This window comes from Sceloporus occidentalis, unplaced genomic scaffold, assembly GCF_023333645.1.
Source record: "Sceloporus occidentalis isolate IW3139 unplaced genomic scaffold, rSceOcc1.0.p SCAF_41, whole genome shotgun sequence".
In the NCBI taxonomy this organism is placed as follows: Eukaryota; Metazoa; Chordata; class Lepidosauria; order Squamata; family Phrynosomatidae; genus Sceloporus; species Sceloporus occidentalis.
In genome coordinates, this window is record NW_028317021.1 from 2,920,405 (window position 1) to 2,946,016 (window position 25,612).

Sequence of the window (25,612 nt, forward strand, 5' to 3'; positions counted from 1 at the left end):
ATCAAACTTTATTTGATCCAGGGCGAAAATAAGCAACGTGGAATACTAGACTAATGGAATGACCATTGCTATGTCTAAAAATGCTCTCATACCATCATCTGCAACTGTTGAGTTTGACTCAATTTAACTTAACTACCTTCCTCTTTTGTCTGCAGTAATAATGTTGGCGCTGGTGGATTCGGGGGGGGGGGATCATGGTTCTAGAACATGAAATATTTTATGTCTTTGATTGCTCTCTAAATAAGGAGATAGGAATTAAAATCTCAGCTTGGAGAGTGTGTTTAATAGATTGGCCGGCACAGTTGGATCATTCATCATCGGAAGGATATGAGACTCAATATTAGCATGTAATGAAATAAACCCCCTTTAAACATTTGCACAAAAGGTGATTGTGTGTTGCATTTTAATTTAATTGGGTCTGATGAACCCTCATGCATATCAGGTTGTGAAAAATTTAGATGATAGGATTCCATGGCGGTTTCATGGCAAAATACATTCCAGAGGGAGCCTCGGTTCTAAGTGGAGAAGAATCTTTGTTTTGTATGTAATTATTTCTACTTTCCTTCTGGTACATCTTTGCATTCCGCAAGCGTAACACTGGGTACACTTGCTTGGGGTTTTTTTTTGTTCCGAAACGTCTTTTATTTGCAATCAGTAACCTTACAAAAGGTAATGATCTCAGCCTTTCTACAGCATCTTCACAGAAGGATTATGGTACATTAGCTTTAAACAGTTGGAGATGTATAATTCATGGGTGCTCAGTGGGTTTTGCAAATCACCGAGTTGTGTACAGCTGTTAATCTGTAAGGTTCATTAGAAAACAAATTTTGGATTTACTGCCACTTGATGCAAGTTTCCAGAAATTATCCATTGTGATGGTACAGCCTTTTCATCATTTTACAAGAAAAAAGCTCTTTCAAGTCTCTACTAGTATCTGCCTTGGCCTTTCATAAATGCTAATTCAGTAATAAGTAGAAACCTCTGACATCTGCTTTCCCTATCCTAAATTAATATTTTCTGTTGTGATAAACTTGAAATAATGTGTTTGATATCTGCTGTGCTGTGTCTTGCTGTAACTTTTAAAATATAATGTAATTTTTTTTTTAAGAGCAGGACCATAGAGGACCCCTAACCGTAACATTCTGTTTTTGATGCTATGCTTTTTGAAATGTCTTAGGCTATATCCGCACTATGGAAATAATCCAGGTTGACACCAGTTTAACTACCATGGCTCAATGTAATGGAATTCTGGGAACTGTAGGGTCCGAACAATCAGGCCAAAATAAAGCTGCTTCGGGTCACTGTTTAAATGATGCATGTGTCCTAAGAGGCCGGAAGTTGTGCCAAAGCCATGTTCCAGTCCCAAGGACTGGAGCGCAACTTTGGCGCACCTTCTGGCCTCTTAAGATGCATGTGTTATTTAAACAGCATACCTCCAAAGTGACCTGGAGCAGCTTTATTTTGGCCTGTCTGTTTGGGCCTGTAGTTTGTAGTGGCACCAGAACACTCTGACAGAGAAGGCTAAGGGTCTCATAGAATTACAGATCCCAGAACTCCACAGCATAGACTGAGCCATGGCAGTTAAAGTGGTATCACACTACATTATTTCTGCCATGCAGATTAGACCTTGATCCCCCTTTGAGTTGTTGTTGTGTGCCTTCAAGTTGTTTCTAACTTACGGCGACCCCAAGGCGAATTAGTCATGGGATTTTCTTGGCACATTTCTTCAGAGGCGGTTTCCCATTGCCATCCTCTGAGGTTGAGACTTGCCCATGGTCACCCAATGGGTTTACATGGTTGAGCCAGGATTCGAACCCTGGTCTCCAGAGTCACAATCCAACACTCAAGGATAGCTGCTGTAAATCAGCAACAAACTGCTATGTGAACTACTGGCTTGGAGTGAGGAAGAGGCAGCATCTGCATTGCATAAAAGCAAATCAAGCCCGACCTCTTCCCTAGATGCCAAAATAACGAACACAGACATAGACGGAGATGGCATCACTCCTTGGAAAAGACAAGGAAGTCTGATAAAATGGAAAGCAATGCAAATGGATTGACTCAATAAAGGAAGCCATCCTCTCAGTTGCTCTCAGCAATCTCTCATTCATAGGGTTGAAGCCCACTTGATGAAAATGAAAAAAGGGGAATTAAAACCTAATATCTAAGGAAAAGGACAACGGAGGTTAGGAGTTGTAAGATGTCACACTATCTATAGAAATAATTTTTTTAAAAAACTTTATATATGTGTATATATAATACACACACACACACCTCTTTCAATTGCAATATAATCGAATCAATAAAATAAAATGATACATAAAATAATACAATACATAGAATGCCCATTAAAAAGAACCTCAGTCTCTTGAGATGCAAACGTCATTTTGAAGACAAATAATTGAGAATGAATGCAATTTTAAGAATTTTTTAAAAAGAATTTTATTAAACCACAGATTAACAAGTAAACATATAGACAGAAAAAGAAAAGAAAAAACAGACATAAAAAACCAGACATGCTAAAAATTTAAAGAATACATCATACAAACAATGAAAACATTCAGACCTACATCCTAAACAATAATAACAAAACCACGTAGTACTCCACAAAAAAGATATAGAACAAACAAATTCTGTTCCTTAGATTGTACGCCATGAGCAGGTTTACTCGTATCTATTTTATTGTTTGTATATACAGCGCTGTGCAAATCTACAGTGTTATATAAATAAAGCATAATAATAATAATAATAATAATAATCCTCCACTTCCCAAGTAAACAATGTAATCCAGATTAATTAACATAAAGATTGTTCCTTATATTGCTATGACATTTAAGCCTCTAAATTTTAATATGTTCGCTTAAGAATTTGTTATGAACCTCATGTAAGCCTTAACATTATATCATCATATTGCTTTACGTATATCCAATAATGAATGAATTCAGTTTTAAATGGCGCAAGGGTCCTTCAGAAGGCAAACGACTCTAGCGAACAACTTGATAGGGAATAACCATGCTTCCTAAACCTAGAGTAGGTGCTGCTAGGGATAACAGATCCAGATCTTATCCATCCTTTCTGAAGAAATGTGTAAGACGTCAGATCCTCCCTAACTGAACTTCTGCAAGGGATGCTCTGGTGTTGCTCTGCCTCCATCTGTTATGCAAAATTAGATGGACTTTATTTCCCAGCATTAATTCACAGCCTGTCCTTACTGAATTATTCACACTGTTGCCATCCAGTTATGACTTGGATGGCATTTTGGAGCTCCAGATGCATTTTAAGCCTCTGGCATTTACAAAAAAAGGTTCAGATGTTTATGGCATGTGTGTGCGTACCAATGCACCTTTTGTTTTCTTTCGACGGGATGTTTGTGCACAGTTTACTGGGAATAGGCAATGCCATTCTGAGCATCTGTTTTTTTAAAAGAGTTTCTGTTTATCTAAGTTGCCCTCTTTAGTAGTGAATGAACAACTTGTTTGAGTTTTGATTATCGTTTCAGAATGTTGCATTCACTGGACCTGAGCATCAGGCTTCCTTTTCCTTTGTAAAATCAGTTTTCATTTGGAGAACTCTTATTCAGAACAGCACAGAAATATACAATTATGTGAAGTCGAAGGCTTTCATGGTTGGCATCCATAGTTTTTTTGTGGGTTTTTCAGGCTATGTGGCCATGTTCTAGAAGCATTTATTCCTGACGTTTCGACAGCACCTGTGACTGGCATCTTCAGAGAAAGATGCCAGCCACAGATGCTGGTGAAACATCAGGAAGAAACTCTCTTAGAACATGGCCACATAGCCTAAAAAACCCACAAAAAACTGTAGTAGTAGTAGTAGTAGTAGTTATTATTATTTGCATGCCACTCTTTTCCCATAACTGGGACTCAGAGTGGTGGAGATATGAAGATATGTTTACAAAAGTGCCTTGGTTTCAAAAAGAACCCTTAATATGTTTAAGTGATCAGTTACTAATAAATTTGGAGCCTTGTGCAATAATGTATCTGGGCCCTTCGTATCCACTGAGTTTTGGTTCCAGGATTCCCTGTGGATACAAAAAGCCATGGATGCTCAAGCCCCATTATATACAATGAGGTAGTCCTTTATATAAAATGGCAAAATCAAGGTTTGCTTTTGGAACTTTTAATAATAATAATAATAATAATAATAAATTTTATTTGTATGCCGCCCTTCCTTCGATCAGGGCGGCTCACAGCAGTAAAAGCAAACAATTTCAATAAAAATTACAATAAAAATACAATAAAAACATCCAATACACAATCCTACAATAGAGGAGAAAAAAAAAAATTAAGAAAGCCCCATGACCCAACCTCTTGGCCACGAAAAGAGGAGGGAGGCCCACAGGATATCTATTTGGGGAATGCCTGTTGAAAAAGGAAGGTTTTTAAGTCCTTCCTAAATTGGGCCAGGGTGGTAGATGAGCGGAGCTCAATGGGCAGCGCATTCCAAAGGGCTGGGGCAGCTGTGGAGAACGTCCTCCGCGAAGTGGAGGCTAACCTAGCCCCAGGCACCTTCAATAGCTGCTGCCCAGTCGATCTGAGGGTGCGAGGCGGAATATACGGGGAGAGGCGGTCCTTTAGGTATCCTGGGCCCAAGCCATTTAGGGCTTTATAGGTAATTACCAACGCCTTATATTGAGCTCGGAAACAGATGGGCAGCCAATGGAGGTCCTTTAAGACCGGTGTTATATGGCTGGTCCTGGGAGCACCAGTGACCAGCCGGGCTGCCATGTTCTGCACCATCTGCAGTTTCCGAGTTTGGTATAAGGGTTGCCCCATGTAGAGTGCGTTGCAGAAGTCCAATCTCGAAGTTACCAGAGCGTGTACAACAGTTTCTAGATCCCTCTGGGCCAGGTATGGGCGCAGCTGGCGAATCAGCCGGAGCTGATAACAGGTGCTCTTGACCGTCGCGTTCACCTGAGCAGTCAGGTGAAGCGACGAATCAAGGAGCACCCCCAGACTGCGCACAGAGTCCTTCACAGGGAGCGTGACCCCGTTCAGGACAGGTGGAACCACCGCCATTCCTGGGCCAGGGGAACCTATCACTAGTACCTCCGTTTTCTCTGGATTCAGCTTGAGTCGGTTTTCCCTCATCCAGCCCATTACTGACTCCAGACAGGCCGCGAGAGGAGAGATGCCATCCCCAGTCACTGCATCAGTCGGAGACATAGAGAAAATGATTTGGGTGTCATCAGCGTACTGATAACCCCGCGCCCCATGTCTCCGGATGATCTCTCCCAGCGGTTTCATGTAAATGTTAAATAGCATGGGAGACAGAATAGCTCCTTGAGGGACCCCAGTTTTAAGGGGCCTCTCATCAGAGCACACGTCTCCCAGCTGCACCATCTGGGACCTCCCAGAGAGGTAGGACCGGAACCACTGGAGCGCAGTGCCCCCGATTCCCACCTCTGCCAGGCGTCCCAGAAGGATACCATGGTCTATGGTATCGAAAGCCGCTGAGATGTCCAAGAGCACCAACAGGGACACGCTTCCCCCGTCGATGCCCAGACGGAGATCATCGACCAAGGCGACCATGGCCGTCTCAACCCCGTAGCCCGCCCGGAAGCCAGTTTGAAATGGGTCCAGATAATCCGTTTCATCCAAGACCGCCTGAAGCTGGATGGCAACCGCCCTCTCGATCACCTTTCCCAAAAATGGTAGCAGCGAAACTGGCCGGTAATTATTATGTACCAGGGGGTCGAGGGAGGGCTTTTTTAGGATCGGTTTTACGATGGCCAATTTAAGATCCGATGGAAATTGCCCATCCCTCAAAGATGAATTAATTATCCGGCGTAACAATAATGTTACCGCCGGTCCCCCCTGGGCCGCTAACCACGAGGGGCAGGGATCAAGAGAGCAGGTCGTTTTCCGAACACTTCCGAGGATCTTGTCCACATCCTCGGTACTCACCAACTCAAACTGATCCAGTTTAACATAGTCCGCGGAGGCTCTGGACGCTTCTACCCTGGGTTCTGCTATAACGTCGGCGTTCAGACTTTCGCTTATACGAGAAGTTTTATCCGCAAAAAAGTCGTTAAATAAGTCACAGCAGGCCTTAGAAGGTTCAAGGATCTGGTTCGGGGTGGGAGGGAGCTGAGTTAGCTCCCTGACCACTCTGAACAACTCTGCCGGACGCGACTCAGCGGACGCAATACGAGCACCATAGAACGAATTCTTTGTTGCTCGTATTGCCTCTCCATAGTCCTTTAATAATTGGTCTAGGAGAGTCTTGTCGTCTAAGCGAAGGTGCTTGCGCCAACGGTACTCTAGCCGTCGCAGAGCTCGCTTCCTTGCCCGGAGATCTTCCGTATACCAGGGCTTACATTTGGAAGCGGGCCTGAGAGGGCGCTTGGGAGCGATCCTGTGTATAGCCCTAGAAAGACCGGTATTCCAGATACCGGTGAGGGCGTCAACAGAGTTGCCGTCATTTCCAACCGTGAGTCCCTCTAAGGCTTCTTGGAACCTCTCAGGTTCCATCAGCCTTCGAGGGTGGACCATCCTAACAGGTCCACCACCCCCGGGGGGGATCTGGGTAGAGGCCTTGAGTTTCACCTCTACCAGGAAATGATCCGTCCATGACAGGGGGGAAACATTAACTATTTCCGCCCACGGATTCTCCGCCTCCGAACAGAAGACCAAATCAAGAGTATTACCCGCACAATGCGTAGGACCCTGTATCAGCTGGGACAGGCCCCTGGCCGCCATGGTCTCCATGAATTCCCGAGCCACACCGGGTGGAACATAGCTGGCCGTGAGGGAGATGTTGAAGTCGCCCAGGACAAGAAGCCTGGGCGTCTCCAGCATCAGCTCAGCGACCAGCTGTGTCAGCTCGTTAAGGGAGTCCGCTAATGCACGGGGTGGCCGATACACTAACAGAATCCCTAGACTGTCCCTAGCCTTTAGGGTCAGGTAAATACACTCGATATAGGAAGTCTGTCGGATGTGGTTCCTGGAGAGGGACACGGTGTTCCTATGTACCAAGGCCACTCCCCCCCCCCCCCCGCACACCTAACCTGCGCTGGTCCTTCACCGAGTACCCAGCAGGCAGGGCCTGAGCCCACACAGTATCACCTTCAGGCCCCAGCCAGGTCTCGGTAATGCAAGCCAGGTCACACTTCGAGTCCTCCAACAACTCCTGGAGGATGTGGGACTTGTTGTTGAGAGACCTGGCGTTGCACAGGAGCAGCGACAGGGTTTGTGGCACGGTTGGAGAGACCCTCAGGTCCTTCAGGTTGGGAGGGGGACAGGAAGGTGAGATAGATATGACGCATCTGTCACGCCTTCCCCTGGAACGCAAGTCCCTTCTCCCACCGCCATACCTCCCCCTGCCCCACACAACCTCTATTGGAGCTCCGCCCACCAAGGTGTTATCCCTGGCCCAGGCATCCCCCGCATCCCTATCCTCCCCCCGCCCCTCTATGGCTATTAAAGGAGCAGAGGTTAGCCACTACAGGCATCCTCTGCTCCCAGGGCCAATCAAGTCTCCCACACTAGTGCTGCGCAGGTGTGGTGCTCCGCAGTCCGTGGGCGGTCCTCCCGAGGGGGCGTGTCAGAATTGCGCAAAAACAGTTCATCCATGGGCGGCCTCCGCCGGCCCCGCCCCTCGGAAACGCCGCTCCGGCGGCGAGGGAAAGTCCTCCGAGCCGCTGCCCAAGATGGAAGAGGGCAAGTGGTGGCGTCCTCCTTAGGGAGGCCGGGAGCCGGCTTTATGGGGCCGCTCTCACCAGCCCCGCCCCTTGGAAACGCCGCTCCGGCGGCGAGGGAAAGTCCTCCAAGCCGCTGCCCAAGATGGAAGAGGGCAAGTGGTGACGTCCTCCTTAGGGAGGCCGGGAGCCGGCTTTATGGGGCCGCTCTCACCAGCCCCGCCCCTTGGAAACGCCGCTCCGGCGGCGAGGGAAAGTCCTCCAAGCCGCTGCCCAGGATGGAGGAGGGCAAGCGGTGGCTTTGAATATTTTAAATCTATGAATGGCCATTTTCTGCTGCTCTTTGTTGTCTTTTATTCCGGTGACGTCCATGCTTTCCTCCAATTTCTCAGGATTTGATCTCTGAAAGACAAAAGAGGAAAAAAAGAAGTACTGTACTTTAGACAAAATTGTAATGAAAGGTGCCTCACATTCACAACACATTCACAACACCAATAACAGACTTTGTTACATGAAAACCAAAATAGTGAAGTTAACCATGTTCAGCAACCCTTACCTTAAATGTTGCTTGACATTCACCAAGGAGCTCACACCTGGAAGAGCCTGCATCTTCAATGTAGAAATAATGCAGTTTGACACCACTTTAACTGCCCTGGCTCCATCCTAAAGAATCCTAGGATCTGCAGGGTTTTTTGAGGCTTAGGCAGAGAAGGCGCAAGACCTTATCAAACTACAGATTCCAAAATTCCACATGATGGAGCTACAGCACTTAAAGTGGCATCAAACTACATTATATCTACAGTGTAGATGCACCCCTAGATAAGCCTAAGGTGAACCTATCATGTGTTTTTCTTTAGAGGGGGCTTGTCATTGTCGTCCTCTGAGGCTGAGAGAGTGTGACTTGGCCAAGGTCACCCAATGGGTTTTAAGTGGAGAATCATACCCTGATCTCCAGAAACAGAGTCCAACACTCAAACCGCTACACCACACTAGAACAGCGTAGACACTCAAATATTTCCCCTGTTGTTTCTGGGAAAATACGCTAAAATTAGAGTAGGAAGAAGATGGCACGGTGTAGTGTTTGAGCATTGGATTAAGATTCTGGAGATAAGGGTCCAGTTTCATGGTCGACCATGGAAACCAACTGGGTGACCTTGGGTGGGGAACACTCTATCAGCCTCAAAGGAAGGCAAAGGCAAACCCACTCGGAACAAATCCTGCCAAGTAAACCCCAGGATAGGTCTGCCTTAAGGTCACCATAAGTTGGAAATGACTTGAAAGCACATACCAAGAAATATTTTCAATAAATTGGAGTCAGTGCCTGAACCTTCCTCATGTCAAAAATCCATTCTAGATGTCCATGGATCACTGTGGCCAGAGCAGTATGTAGAGAGTGCTTGTAGCATCTTTGAGACTAACTAAAGAAAGCGGTTGGCAGCATGAACTTTTGTAGGCTTCAGTCTTCTTCCTCAGATGCATTCAGAGCACTTGAGTCTAGACTGAAGCCTACAGAAACTCCTGCTGCCAACTTCTTTCTTTAGTTAGTCTCAAAGGTACTACAAGATCTCTCTATATATGATTCTACATATTAACATGGCTATATCTTTAAGCAGAGCAGTTTGCCGCCAACAAAAATTGAAAGCTAACCAAGAATTGGTTGGCAGTCCTTTGCTCAGATCAACCCAGGACAGAATAGCTGCTGCTTTTTCTCCTGCTTTCCAGCTGTTTGTTTTGTTTTGATGCAACAACATTTCTGTTGTTGTTTGTGGTTTTTTTGGGCTTTGTGGCTATGTTCTAGAAGAGTTTATTCCTGACGTTTCGCCAGCATCTGTGGCTGGCGTCTTCAGAGAATGCTGGCATGGAAGAGAGTGGGGTATATATTGCCATTCAACAACAGAACAATACACCGATTAACATGTACATCGCACATACACACACACCACTCTCTTCCATGCCAGCATTCTCTGAAGATGCCAGCCACAGATGCTGGTGAAACGTCAGGAATAAACTCTTCTAGAACATGGCCACAGAGCCCGAAAAACCCACAAAAAACTATGGGTGCCGGCCATGAAAGCCTTCGACTTAACATTTCTGTTGTCTAAAAAGACGTTGCTGGAGACAATTGTCCCAAGGATGGCTTGACTGAAATACTGAGGGGTGTTCTTCAGGTGAATGAATGTTAAAAGAAAGAAAAGACATCCAGAGTCTACAATGTTGTGACCGGTGTAATTAGTTACAAGTGACAGAGAAAAAGCAATTGGGAAAGCCATTATAGTTTTTAAAAAATTTCCTTTCTCCACCTTTCCCGTCGGGGAGCTGTAAGATATTTGATGCAAATCTACCATAAAAGTAGGTCGTTGGAAAGGGAGCCTTGCTTTATAATGGACTACAGCTGTGTTGTATTCAGCGTTGGACACTCTGCATCTCCCCGGCCTGCTCCTGTATGGATTGTGGCATCAAAATGAATGGCAGCCGAGAGTGAAGAGAATGAGAACCTGGAGACAGCATGCTAAGCATCTTGCAGGCTAACACTCTGTGCTACCCCCAAGTTTTCTTTCTCCTTCTGTTCCTTCATATTGGCGTGGATCAAGAATTGCTGAACTATGGCTTCCCTGGGAAAAATCTGTCCCGTGCCCTTTTTGTAGTGGACTTGCAAGAGCATGGTGGCAAAGGAATCATAGAATAGAATCAAAGAATCATAGAATAGAATCATAGAATAGAATCCTAAAGTTGGAAGAGATCACAAGGGCCATCCAGTCCAACCTCATTCTTCCATGCAGGAATTCTCAATCAAAGCATCCTTGACAGATGGCCATCCACCCTCTGCTTAAAGACCTCCAAAGAAGGAGACTCCAACACTCTCCGAGGAAGGAATGTGTTTTACTGTCGAACAGCCATTACTGTTAAGAGGTTCCTCCTAATGTTGAGCAGGAATTTCTGTTCCTGTAGCTTGCATCCAATGCTCTGGGTCCTAGTCTCTGGAGCAGCAGAAGACAAGCTTGCTCCCCCCTCAATATGACATTCCTTCAAATATTTAAACAGGGCTATCATATCACCCCTTAACCTTCTCTCTTCTCCAGGCTAAAAATCCCCTGCTCCCTAAGGCATTCCTCATAGGACATGATTTCCAGAGCCTTCACCATTATAGTCGCCCTCCTTTGGACACGCTCCAGTTTCTCAACATCTTTTTTGAATTGCTGTGCCCATTCCAGGTGGGTCATGACCAGAGCAGAATAGAGTGGCACTATTACTTCCCTTGATCTAGACACTATACTTCTATTGATGCAGCCTAAAATCGCATTGGCCTTTTTAGCTGCCGCATCACATTGCTGGCTCATGTTCAACTTGTGATCTACTTGGACTCCTAGATCCCTTTCACATGGAGTCTCTTTAAACCAGGTGTCACCCATCCTATACCTGTGCATTTCATTTTTCTGCCCTAAGTGCAGTACCTTACATTTCTCCCTGTTGAATTTCATTTTGTTAGCTTTGGCCCAGATTTCTAATCTATTCAGGTCATTTTGAATTTTGATCCTATCCTCTGGGGTATTAGCTACTCCTCTTAATTTGGACCAGTTTGCATAACTTGGGCTGCATCCACACTGCAGAAATAATCCGTTTTGATGGTGCCCCAACAAACTACCATTCGAGAATTCCACAGCATGGAGCCATGGCAGTTAAAGCCTCATTAAAACAGATTATTTCTGCAGTGCAGATGCAGCCCAAATCAATGTGCTCAGGACCAAGCTGGATGCAAGGGAGGAGACTAGTGATCAAGTGGAGTTCCTTAGCTGGATCAGGTAGTAGTTGCTTCAATAAAGGCTGGGAGATGTGTCTTCCCTGTCCGTATGTCATTTCCTGATTGAAATAACCCTTTTGTCCTCCTGGTCCAGAGCTGCCACAAACCCCGTTAATGGAAAAGTCACAATACAGGTATCTTATCTTTCCTCCCTGAGATGGTTGTAGGAGGTTTCACTTAAAAGAAACGCTCCCCAGTGCCACTGCCCCAGTTCAATTTACAGAGACGCTTCTGTGGCTGTTTTTAAGTTTTGAAATGTGTGGAGTTCTCTTTCCAGGGAGGCCCCACATCCACCTACTCTGATGTATTTTCAGTGTCAAGCAAATCCTTTTTAATTTTCACAGGCCTTTTATCTCTCAGTTTTATCTCTTGCTCTTTTATGCAGCTTTTGTCTATCATCCTTTTTTTTAAATTGTTTTTACTATGCATTCTCTTCTGTCTTTTTTCCCCTTTTAATATATAGAATCCTAGAGTTGGAAGAGACCCCACGGGCCATCCAGTCCAACCTCATTTTGCCATGCAGGAACTCTCAGTCAAAGCATCCCTGACAGAGAGCCATCCAGCCTCTACTTAAAGACATGCAAGGAAGGAGATTCCATTACACTCCGAGGGAGTGAGTTCCACTGTCCAACAGCCCTTACTGTCAGGAATTTCCTCCTAAGGTTTAGGTGGGATCTCTTTTCCTGTAGCTTGCATACATTGTTCTGGGTCCTCTTCTCTGGAGCAGCAGAAAACAAGCTTTCTCCCTCCTCAATATGACATCCCTTGAAATATTTAAACAGGGCTATCATATCACCTCTTAACCTTCTCTTCTCCAGGCTAAACATCCCCAGCTCCCTAAGTCGTTCTTCATAGGGCATGGTTTCCAGACCCTTCACCATTTAGGAGGTTCTCCTTTGGACACGTTCCAGCTCAACATTAGGAGGAACTTCCTGACAGTAAGGTCTGTTCAACAGTGGAACACACTTCCTCGGAGAGTAGCGAAGTCTCCTTCTTTGGATGTCTTTAAGCAGAGGCTGGATGTCCATCTGTTCGGTACGCTTTGATTGAGAGTTCCTGCATGGCAGAATAGGGTTAGACTGTATGGCCCTTGTGGTCTCTTCCAACTCTATGATTCTATGATTCTATGAGTGCTGGAGTCTCCTCCTTTGGAGGTTTTTCAGCAGAGGCTGGATGGGCATGTGTCGGGAGTGCTTTGTGTCTTCCTTGATGGCAGAATGGAGTTGGACTGAATGGCCCTTGGGCTTTCTTCCAACTCTGCGATTCTGTTATTCTTTGGAGACCTTTTCAATGCAAATGTTCTACCAAACTGGAGAGGGTAACATTCTTGCACTACAGTTGCTACATCTTAATTGATGGGATGCTAGTTTATTCAAAGGGAATTGCTCTAGCTGCACAAAAGCCTGGCAAAAGCTTGCCTGAATTTCAGGTGCGGGTCGGAGGGTGGAGGCTAACATCCTTATGCTAGAAATGCGGAATTCTCTATGAAATCTGGTTTTTATGCCATTGTTTTAGAATGCAGAGAGTATGTGGGTTAGACTGCTGGGACGAGGGTGACGAAGAGAATCCAAAGAAACATTAAGTGAAACTGAAAGCTAATAAGATTTCACTCCAAACCAATTCCAGCATGAGAGAACTCCACTCTTTGCTGCGAGAGGTATTTATGCAAAGATGTTTCAGAAAAGATCCTAGCAAGAGAAGACAGCATGATTGCTGGACATGTTCCGTAGCCAAGGCATCAGGATGGTTTAGACCTTTCATTGGCAATATGTGTCAATTATGCCTTCTCCTTGAATTCTGAGAAACCGTGTCTTCCTGTCTTATATATACTACATCCCCGGATTATGTGATGGGAAGCTAGAGTTGTCCTGGGGGAAAGTTACACTAGGCTTCAATGGGCAGAAGAACTCTCCTTACTACAATATTAGTCATTTACCCAGAGGAGTCCTGGGGTCTAGCATGCTTTATTAAGAAAGCATGCTAGACTCTCTAGCCAGTCAGTGAAAAAAGGGACAGTGTGAATAATCTGATTCGAATGTTCTGATTTCAGACTTTTGTTTGATTTTTCTGAGATATTTTTCTTTAATGGACAGATTTGTAGGGTAAAATAGGACCTTGGAGGGGTCAAATAAAAAATCTACCTACACCCGTCCTTCCACATTCGCTGGGGTTAGGGGCACAGAACCCCCGTGAATGTGGAAAAACCGCAAATAACAAAAGCACTGTGCCTTTACCTTCAGGAACGCCTCTCTAGGAATTTAAAAAAATGTTGTTTTCACTATGCATTCTCTTCTGCCTCTTTTTCTTTTAATATATAGAATCATAGAATCCTAGAGTTGGAAGAGATCCCAAGGGCCATCCAGTCCAACCCCATTCTGCCAAGCAGGAAATCTCAATCAAAGCATCCCCATTGACAAATGGCCATCCAGCCTCTGTTTAAAGACCTCCAAGGAAGGAGATTCCACTACACTCCGAGGAAGGAGTTTGTTACACTGTCGAACAGCCCTTACTGTCAGGAAGTTCCTCCTCATGTTGAGGTGGAATCTCTTTTCCTGTAGCTTGCATCCATTGCTCCGGGTCCTGTTCTCTGGAGCAGCAGAAAACAAGCTTGCTCCCTCCTCAATATGACATCCCTTCAAGTATTTAAACAGGGCTATCATATCACCTCTTAACCTTCTTTTCTCCAGACTAAACATCCCCAGCTCCCTAAGGCATTCCTCATAGGGCATGGTTTCCAGACCCTTCACCATTTTAGTCACCCTCCTTTGGACACGTTCCAGTTTCTCAATGTCCTTTTTAAATTGTGGTGCCCAGAACTGGACACAGTATTCCAGGTGGGGCCTGACCAGAGCAGAATAAAGTGGCACTATTACTTCCCTTGATCTAGACACTATACTTCTATTGATGCAGCCTAAAATTGCATTGGCCTTTTTAGCTGCCGCATTGCACTGTATATTCTCTATTTTTTCTTTCCTTCTTTCTAACTGCCTTAACTATCCACTAGTCTGTCCATTCATATGGGGCAGAATACACATCCTTTCCTTTAATGCAGGGGTAGGCAACCTGCGGCCCGCGGGCCAGATGCGGCCCGGCAAGGCCTTGGGACCGGCCCCAGCCCGGTCCTGCTGCCGATTGCCGCCGGAGCCTTTGGCCTCTCGCATGAGGGCATGGGGCCTTTGGCCTACCAGGAGGAGGCGGGCAAGGGGGGGCAAGTGGCGGGCAAGGGGGGCAATTGTCTATAGAAGCCTCCGAAACATGCATTTATATTAACATTTTTAAAAAAATCAGCAATTTTTTTTTGCGTGTCCTCCATTTTTTAAAAAAAGTGTCCACCATTTGAAAATTTTGTCCTACATTTGTCCTGGTTTATTTATTTAAATAATTTTTTAAAAAAAATTATTAAATTATTTATTTTTTTGGCTTTGAGGGACAGCAACCCGGCCCCCGGCTCAAAAAGTTTGCTTTAATGTATCCTCACAAGACCCCTGTGAAGTAGATTAGGTGGAGAGAGATTAAGATTGTGTGTGTGTGTATCTAGTGAGCTAGACTGTGGGGAAATTTGAACCCAGGTTGTCCCCAGTTACAGTCAAATAAAACAGTGGTGATTATTAAAACATGAAAAAAAATCCCCAGGATCCCGGAAAGTGATGACAAAATGAATCCTTGATAATTTTTTTTGCATATGATTGGATTTGAGATAACAGAATCAGCGTTTCGTACAAAGAGTTATGCTAAAAGCTTTAGGAGCTTTTGTGATGGAAAAATGTAATCTGTTTTTGTAAACATATTTATTCCCCTTGCGTTTGCCTGTTATTGAATGCTTCTTCCTTTTCCTTGACAGGTTTCATCACGCTAGGAATTCCCTGGGCTTTAATACCGAGGTGGTTGATTTTGCTTGAAAGCAGCTACAAGGAGAGGCCAACGTAAAACGGTACTGAATGTCTCTACACTTGACCACGTCTTCTGTTTCTCTTGTGTGCGTCGTTGCTTTGATAGTTCATAAAGCATTTTTAATTTGTGCAGGTCTTTGCTGCGTCCTGGGTTAAGATTAATTCTTTCTTGTTGAAATTAATTTCATACCCATTTTGCTTCTAACAAGCTCTTCCAGAGTGCATGATATATTTTGCTATTGCTGGTTTTAAATAGTGGGTGGAGGCTGTAGTGGAAGAGCTGGGACAAAGTGCTTGGTGATTCAAGATGGCTTTGATTACCATGACTAGATAATGTACTAAATTCTATTATTATTAATAATTAGAGTTTGCACTGTTGGATCAGTGGGATTTACATACGTAATGACTCACCATCCAACAATCGATTGAATGGGTCTACTCCCATTGGGAGTAACAGTTAGACCAAAGTTAGGAAATGTTGTTATTATTGGTGTTCTTATTATTTTCTGGACTATAGTTCCGGAAAAGGTAATGGCCATGCTGGTTGGGGCATTCTGGGTGCAGTTCAGAAAAGGAACTTTGAAAAGTTCTGGCTAATAGTGCTTCTTTATTCCAGTCTTAGTAGGCTAAATAATTCTTTGAACTATATGTTAATATCTCCATGCCGTTTATGGTGTCCAAAATTGGTGTCCCTTATAGAAAGTGGCAAAATCAAGGTTTGCTTTTGAGCCATGGTTCGTTGAATTTGTGGATACAGAGGGCTGACCGTATTTCTTGTTGGATTATTTTTTATTTTTTCCAGGGTGAAGCCCAACTGTCCCATTTCCACCAGTTTTAGACAGCTTGGTTTCATCCCCTGACATGCAAAAATAGGAGGGGTAGGGACAACAGGCAATTCAGTCAGAATCAGCATGGCAGCTCTCCATCTAGATTAGGAAATCCAAGAAGGAGCTGGACAGAAGATGAAGTGGCACCAATAACAGCCGGCAACTATTGAAGAGTTTTGATCCCCAGCCCTGACTAGAGTTAGAGATCTCGATTAGATTTTTCCCAAGAAGAAGGCATTTCCTCACTGCAGAAATAATCTGGTTTGACACCACTTTAACTGCCATGGCTCAATGCTATGGAATTCTGGGGACTGTAGTTTGTTGTGGCACCAGAGCTCTGCTTCTAGGCGTTGAGGTCCAAAACACCTGGAGGACCAAAGTTTGGGAATTGCAGATCTAGCGATAGCAATAGCAAATACATTTCTATACCACTTATCAGTGCACTTAGGCACCCCCAGCAGTTTACAACATGTAAGCTGGGTGACAGAATTGAGGGCATGCGTATCAAATTTGCAGATAGCACCAAAGTAGCTAATACTCCAAAGGACAGGATCAAAATTCAAAATGACCCAAATAGACTAGAAAGCTTGGCCAAAGCTAACAAAATTAACTTCAACACGGAGAAATGTAAGGTACTGCACTTAGAGCGGAAAAATAAAATGCACAGATATAGGATGGGGGACACCTGGCTGAATGAAATTACGTGTGAAAAGGATCTAGGAATCCAAGTAGACCACAAATTGAAAATGAGTCAACAGTGCAATGTGGCAGTTAAAAAGGCCAATGCAATTTTAGGCTGCATCAATAGAAGTATAGTGTCTAGATCAAGAGAAGTAATAGTGCCACTCTATTCTGCTTTGGTCAGACCCCACCTGGAATATTGTGTCCAGTTCTGGGCACCACAATTCAAAAAGGACATTGAGAAACTGGAGCATGTCCAAAGGAGGGCAACTAAAATGGTGAAGGGCTGGAAACCATGTCCTGTGAAGAGCGACTGAAGGAGCTGGGGATGTTTAGCCTGGAGAAGAGAAGATTAAGAGGTGATATGATAGCCCTGTTTAAATATTTGAAGGGATGTTATACTGAGGAGGGAGCAAGCTTCTTTTCTGCTGGCTCTAGAGACTAGAACACAGAACAATGGATGCAAGCTACAGGAAAAGAGATTCCACCTCAACATTAGGAGGAATTTCCTTACAATAAGGACTGTTTGACAGTGGAACACACTCCCTCGGAGTGTGGTGGAGTCTCCTTCCTTAGAGGTTTGACTGGATGGCCCTTGGGACCTCTTCCAACTCTTTGATTCTATGATTCTACTCAACAAGCTGGGTGCTCCTTTTAGTGACCGCGGAAAGATGCCAGGCTGAGTCGACCCTGAGCCCCTGGCTGGTATTGAACTCACAACCTTGAGTGAATGGCTGCAGTACAGGCATTTAACCACTGTGCCACCAGGGCTCCCTGATCTAATAATAATAATAATAGTAATAATAATAAATTTTATTTGTGTTTCCCCGCCTCTCCCATAGGATCAAAGCGGGATTACAAACTAATTAAAAAACCATCACAAACAAACAATATCATGATAAAAACCAATACTACAAAAGCTCTAAAAACAATCATGCAACATGGGTAGGCAAAGAATCGATGGTATCAAAAATTACAAACTTCATTCTTCGGGGGGAAGGCTTGACAAAAGAGGAAGGTTTTAAGACTCTTTTTAAATGATTCCAGGGGGGTCATAATACGGAGCTCATTGGGAAGACTATTCCTCGGGGCAACACATGAAAAGGTCATCTGGGATGTAACAACATACTTGGAAGCTGGTATTTCCAACAGGTTCTTCCCTGATGTTCTAAGTGTGCGGGGCGGATTATATGGGGAGATGCGGTCCCTTAAGTAACTCGGGCCCAAGCCATATAGGGCTTTATAGGTAATAACCAACACGTTGTACTGTGCTCGGAAGCGAATAGGCAGCCAATGACAATACTTCCAGTTGGAACAGATAGTCCTGGATTGTGTGGATCAATGATCTGGCTCCATAGAAAGCCATTCAAATGGCATGGATGCCACTACAACTTGACAGCTTCCTGCACCCCTTTGATCACATTAAAGGAAAACATTCTGCCTCAGTTGGTGCCAGTATCTGCTAAAAACCCAGTCCCCCAGCTTAGAAACAAACCACGTTAAATTAGTTAGAGCTGAAACAATGGCCCATGTCAACGTGAAATGCTGCATCCCTTTGCCAAGTGAACTAATTCAAACCGGGTTCAAACATGACTGTCACAGTTTGTTTTTAATAGTAGTTACCTGGCATATTCTAAAGATGAATGGCGGCATTTTGGAGGCCCAGCAGCATATCAAATATAAGCTCTTTTTCCCCCCGGTCTCATTCGGTGCAGTACATTTGTTTCTGTCTCTGCAGGTGGATTTAGCCCTACCTCAGCAGCTTCCACTCATTTCTTTCGGATTTCCTGAAATAGTTCCCTCGCTTCTTGAAGGAATCCAAATCAAATTTTGCAGCATGCTGCCATAGCTAAGGCCTTCTTCCTGTTGCTGTCAGTGAATGTCTCCAGTTCTGTGCCAAAGCTAGCAGGCTATAAAGTCTGCACAAAAGTTGATTTGGAATTGGCTCAGCTTGTCCCCATCTTTGGAATGCTGTTTCCTTCATGCTGTTTGCTATTCTTCTGCTACCCATCCTATCCCTCCTGCATTTTTTGTTTTGGATTGCTTTATTCACATTTATTTCATAGATGCTTGATTTTTGGGGGCGATTCTAGTCTCATTGTGGAAAGAGTTCCTGAAATCCTGCCAGAGTTCAATATAGATGCTTGCCCCTTGGAATGTTTTACACTGAAATACTTTTACTTTTTTCCTCCCTGATCCTTTTAGGAAGATAATTTCTTACTTGTTGTACAATATGGTGGGAACTGAGGTTATTTAGCCTAAGTGCTTTAATCCTTGCGATGTGCTTTTCACTGTAGTTTATGTGAAATTTTTAAAATAAAATGAGTTTATTGTATGTAACAGACACACAAGATTTGAATGTCTCACAATTAGCAATTTAAGGCTGCTTCCACACTGAAAAAATAATCCAATTTTGCACCATTTTAACTGCCATGGCTCAATGCTTTGGAATTCTGGGAATTGTACTGTTGTGCGACATTTCGCCTTCTCTGTCAGAGAGCTCTGGTGTCACGACAAACTACAGTTCCCAGAAATCCATAGCATGGAGCCATGGCAGATAAAGTGGTGTCAAACTGGGTTAGTTCTGCAGTGCAGATGCAGACCTAAGGGAAGGGGAGCTTTATTACTAAATGCTTTATGAAGTTAGGTAATACAAACCTGCTATGAAACCATTTTTGTATCTTTGGGGTTGTCTGCACAGGCAAAATAAAATGTCCTCTTTCCCATCCTCTCAATGCAGAGTCTGGATGATACAGGTCCCAATGTTTGGTTCTGGTGTGAATGGTCTGGACAACATCCAACCCGTTCAGCACCAAATCTGCCATATACCGCCCCTTAAAATGGTTCTTAAAATCTCACATTTTGCTCTGGATCTTCCTGGAAGAGCCGGAGCCATCCATTGCGATACAGGGCAGCTGTTTACAATGCATGCTGCTGTGCTGCCTGGCACAGATGCCAGTGTGGCAATTCATGCGCTCTAGGGTCAGAACAAGATGCCCAAATCTGTGATCAATGTACTGGGTGGCACTGGGTGCAAACATCCACCCAGCTTCACAATGGAGGACCCCAAGTAAAGGGGGGGGGGGGCGTCAGGGCAGTTCCGGGGTCAGAAATAAGCACCAGTACAGCAGTTGTGTATTTGTGTGTCCCTGTGTGTGTGTGTTTTATAGGATAGTTCTCTTTTTGAAAAACATCCTCAACTGTCTTTCTGGGAGCGTTCTTTTCTGCTCTAAAAGCAGGTGCTTTTCCTATTGTGTGCCAGATTCTTGCATTCCAAATAGAGACAGAAGCCAAGTTCTCCCCAGCTAGTCTTGGAACAGAGCTTTGGGCCTCATTAAAGCCCACCTGAAGGGAGAGGAACTGCTGTTGTCTTTATTATCAGTTGCTAAAGACTCTCAGAACTAGCCATATACCAAGTGCTGCTTATATTTTTTGAATGGCTACCAGAATGGGATAGCTAGGTACTGGAAGCCTCGGAATGGCTATGCAGTCCATTCATTAGGATTTGGCATATTGCTCTAGCTTTAAAAGAAAAATAATAACCCGCCAAAGCAAGCATGGAAGATGAGCTATTAATCAAAAGCATTTTCTCGAAACTTGTTTTCCATTTTCGGAAACATCAATAAAGGAACATCCCCAAGTTTTGCCTCCAGGGGCAGATAACTTCTTTTAGAGCAATGGACTTTCTGAAATGGTGGAGAGGTCAATAAAATATAATTAGCCCAAACTACTACTAATCTGTATACGCATGGGAGAGAGAAAAATATGGGCCACACTTGTTCATGTTCCATTGATTTTCTAAAAAATTCTTCGTTACATCGTGTGTTGTATTCATATAGTTGTTGATGAGGTTTTTTTTTAAGAGAGAGTTTAATAGGCTCCTGATTTTTTTCTAGGCTGAAGAAGAATTGCAGCCATCCTCACCATACAAGCCAAGGAAATAGCTTTTCTATAATGGTGTTTATAAAGGTGGGGGGACCCTGCTGTGCAGGGGCAAATTTGAAAGGTAGAGAGAATTCACCCCTTGCTGAAGACTAGTATGGGGTGGACCTTTTTTTCCCTAACATCCACTTTCACTCCTGCAGAAGTCTTTTGCTAGCCATTGGCATCCCAAAGGTTGGTGTCACCCAGTGCAATAACACGTTGTTACCCACCCACCCACCATTGACCTCCTCCCATCCCACACCATCCATAGAATCATAGAATCGTAGAGTTGGAAGAGACCCCAAGGGCCATCCAGTCCAACCCCATTCTGCCATGCAGGAACTCTCAATCAAAGCATACCTGACAGATGGCCATCCAGCCTCTGTTTAAAGACCTCCAAGGAAGGAGATTCCACTACACTCCGAGGAAGGAGTTTGTTACACTGTCGAACAACCCTTATTGTCAGAAAGTTCCTCCTAATGTTCAGGTGGAATCTCTTTTCTTGGAGCTTGCATCCATTGTTCTGGGTCCTATTCTCTGGAGCAGCAGAAAACATGTTGGCTCCATCCTCAATATGACATCCCTTCAAATATTTAAACAGGGCTATCATATCGCTCTTACCCTTTTCTTCTCCAGACTAAGCATCCCCAGCTCCCTGAGTCTTTCCGCATAGGGCTTCATGGATTCGAGGCCCTTCACCATTTTAGTTGCCCTCCTTTGGACACGCTCCAGTTTCTCAACATCCTTTTTGAATTATGGTGCCCAGAACTGAACACAATGGCCCTGTACAGACGGGCCCTTTGTGGCATACCCATGACTTGCTAGGGTTGCCTCGGGGCGGCACATGCACACACCCCGCAACCCTAGCATGTGATGAGGGCATTGCAGCTGCGCAGCACCACCCACACGGCACGCACAGCTATGACGTCGCAGCTGCGCAGCGTCCAAACAGGTTTGTAGGTTTGCAGTGGTGAAATTGTGCTGCAAAAAGGAGCCGCACAGCAGCATCACGCAGTTTGGTTGCTGCAGCCCTGCTGCGGAGCAAAGAGAGGCGCCTCCCCGACACCTCTTTCTGGCGGTCTGTACCCCGCCAGTATTCCAGGTGGGGCCTGACCAAAGCAGAATAGAGTGGCACTATTACTTCCCTTGATCTAGACACTAAACTTCTATTGATGCAGCCTAAAATTGCATTGGCCTTGTTAGCTGCCGCATCGCACTGTTGACTCATGTTCAATTTGTGGTCTACTTGGACTCCCAGATCCCTTTCACATGTATAACTCTTCTTAATCCAGATGTCCCCCATCCTATATCTGTGCATTTCATTTTTCCGCCCTAAGTGCAGTCCCTTACATTTCTCCGTGTTGAATTTCATTTTGTTAGCTTTGGCCCAGCTTTCTAGTCTATTCGGGTCATTTTGAATTTTGATCCTGTCCTCTGGAGTATTAGCTACTCCTCCTAATTTGGTGTCATCTGCAAATTTGATAAATATGTCCCCTAATTCTATTATCCAAGTCATTGATAAAGATATTGAATAGCACTGGGCACAGGACAGAGCCCTGTGGTACCCCACTGGTCACTTCTCTCCAGGATGAAAAGGAGCCATTGTTGAGCACCCTTTGGGTTTGGCCGGTCAACCAGTTACAAATCCATGTAACAGTTACCTTGTCTAGCCCACATTTTACAAGCTTGAATCCTTCATCATGCGTTTTGTACTGTTACTCATAAATCATAATTCCCTCGTATCACTAAATGTTATGGCAATTGTTGTGACAGAAACAACTAGCAACATTAAAATGATGCGTTTTCAATTTTGGCACAGCCTAAACTTATTTGCATGCACATGCCGTATATACTCAGCTATAAGTTGACCTCATGTATACATATGTCAAGGGCAGGTTTTGGGGTCAAAATTATGGATTTTGATCTGACTCATGGGTAAAATTTAGGGGCATGTAACAAAAGATAGAAAGAACGAAGATAAGGAAATGATGCCAAAGAACCTCTGTGCCAGTTCTGGCAGGCATAACTAAATTCTGGCAGGCATAACTGTGTGTGCTTTTCCAATCCAGGCTTTCAAAAAGGTCAGAAGTAGTGCCATTGTGGACAGGATAGAAGGGGTTGTTGCTTCTTCTAGGTGCTCCTAGAATGAACTAAGTTCTTGTCTTCTGCTACTCTACTCAGAGAAAGAAAATGGTTTCTTTTTTTGACCCGTGGATAAGTCAATCCAATTTTGGGGGCCGATTTTTGACAAAAAATTCTATTCTTATACATGAGTATAACAGTAGATTCATGAGGTTAAATTGAAAATTTGGTAAGATGGGACATTTTAAAGAAAATGTAGAAAAGAAGTGAATATTAAAAAATTTTAAAGTCAGAAATATTTCAAATTTTTTAAAAATGTAATTTAAAAAAGCCCTGGGGCCTCTCTTTTCTCCTCCTCCCTCTGAGCTTTGCCCCACTCACACCATCTCTTCAGCATTTTGAAGGGACACTGGTGAATGCCACAGACTTGTTTTTGCCGAAAGGCAGATGTTTGAGGAACAATGATGTCACCCCTCTTAGGGTGTCACCTGGCGCAATATGCATCCTCTAAGTGACACCCCTGCCCCAAGCACGTAGTGGCTCCATTCTAGTGCATAGAGTGGTGAGACAGAGTGGAAGACAAAGGCTGATAAGTTTTTGAGTCGTTGAACATGCTTTGAAAAATTATCCCAGATCTTCCAGTTATTCTTCCTTGGCCTTGCCTTGGGTTCTCTCTCCTGTTCCCTGTCCCCCAGAGCCTCATGAGAACAGGCAAGCAGCAATAGCAGTAGCAAGTACATTTCTATACCGCTTATCAGTGCACTTAAGAACCCCCTAAGTGGTTCACAATGTGTAAGCTAATTGCCCCCAACAAGCTGGGTACTCATTTTAGCAACCTCGGAAGGATGCCAGGCTGAGTCAACCTTGAGCCCCTGGCTGGTATTGAACTCACAACCTAAGCAGATCAAAATGGGATCAGGCCCCATGCCCACCGCACTCATCACAGAATTATAGTCGTAAGGGACCTTGGTGGCCATCAAGTGATCCTCGTAGAATCAAAGAATTGGAAGAGACCTCAAGGGCCATCCAGTCCAACCCCCTGCCATGCAGGAACTCACAAAGCATCCCTAACATTTGGCCATCCAGTCTCTGTTTAAAGACCTCAGAAGAAGGAGACTCCACTACACTCTGAGGGGGTGTATTTCCTGCTCAATACAGGAGTCTCGGAACTACCACATCGTCCCTAGAACTCTCTTGAGATGTGATCAACATGCATGCTTTGCTTTAGCTTTTATTAGTGAAACAGGTAGCTTTCTTATAGAAATCAGGGGCCTCCTAAAGTGGATCTAAGAGGGTTGGGAAAGCATGGATTCCTGTGGTTATTTGTATTCCAGATTCCTGGTACTGTTCTCCTGTTCCACCTATTCCCTTCCAACCACTTGAGGAGGGCGATGGGTGGAAAAGGGGCTTCTGTTCTCATGAAGTCAGATTGCAAAGGGCTGTGACAAAGGAAATTTGTGCTATGTTGGTTTGCTCTCTCTCCCATTTTGGGAAAGGGAAAACAAGAGGAAACATGAGGCAGTTTCTGTTTGCTACATTCTCTCTGGCGCGGTACAGACTGCCCCAAAGGGACTGCCTGCCAGCAGCCTATTTCCCTCCAGAGGGAAGCCGCAGCCACCAAACCACATGGCTTCCCTTCAGAGTAAAAAGAACCCGGTATTTCCGGGTTCTTTTTAGGCACTGGAGTGACGTTGCGAGTGCGCCACTGGCGCACTTGCAATGTAAAATGCGTGGCACCATGCAGATGATGCGTGGCACTTACATCACAATGGCATCGGCCGTGTACATGGGATGCCACCATTACTATGTCACTAGTCTGTGCTAGGGTTAGGGACTGTGCGGTTGGTGCGTGGTCCCTCACCCTAAAATCAGCGCCAGCATGGTACATTTGGTTCGTCTATTCCGAGCCAATGTGGCGAGGATTTCTGCAGGGTCCCTTCTATCTTTGCTTCCTTCCATTCCATTATGGACCTGTATCTTGAAATGCCAACATGTCTGAAGCAATGAGTGGGCAATGAGCTGGAGATGGAGCTCCCTTTTAAAGATGGCTTAGGAGCGGAAACTAGTGTGGAATATCTGCAAGGAACATGATTCTTATGGCTGGCCAGTTCTTTGTTAGCTCTGTTCCTGTTTAACAGTCCAGAAGGGATCCGTTCTCATTAATCAATCGAGACCTGGTGGAGGATGGGTGTTGGGTTGCCAAAATGCCTCCCGAATCAAGCTGACTCCGAAGCTGCAGGTGCGCAGGAATTAGAGCGATGTGTCTGCACAAAACCTGAAATAAAGCTGGTTTGTATATGCAGCTCATATAAAACAGGCTTCTGGTGAAACAAATGTCTCCCATGTAACAGACTCAAGTGCGTAGGCGGCGGAGATATTTGTGTTTCTCTCAAGCACCTGCTGTATTTGGCTCTCCAACAGGTGCAGGGCATTTTCATAGCCTTGAATAGATTCATCATGGTTTCTTGTCTCTGTTGGCTTGATGGTTTGGATGAGGCAGTACGATTTCACTCTCTGAGCTCCGATCTGTCTTCTCCACAACCCACCTCAAAAGCCACACAGAATTGTAGCTCTGCGTTTCAGAAGAGCATGCTGCAAGCCGTACTTACTAGGACTGGTTGGTATCTTACATCCCAGAGTCAAGAAGTTAATTGGCAGAGTTTGTGACACCACCAACAACTCTTCCGTCAGACGATGAGACTGTGAAGCAGGCTGCAACAAAGAAGGGTCTGTTTGGGGCTGTCACCAAGACATT

At 44.6% G+C, this 25,612-nt stretch overlaps 1 protein-coding gene across 9 annotated transcripts in view; it reads left to right on the forward strand.

Moving 5' to 3' along the window:
• Positions 1–25,612, forward strand: part of ARVCF (ARVCF delta catenin family member) — a 602,431-nt gene that overhangs the window by 216,644 nt on the left and 360,175 nt on the right. For all 9 annotated transcript variants that reach the window (XM_089490084.1, XM_089490092.1, XM_089490085.1 and 6 more), the window contains exon 3: positions 15,295–15,384. The gene's annotated coding sequence lies outside the window, so the exon portion shown is untranslated. The remainder of the gene's footprint in view (positions 1–15,294; positions 15,385–25,612) is intronic.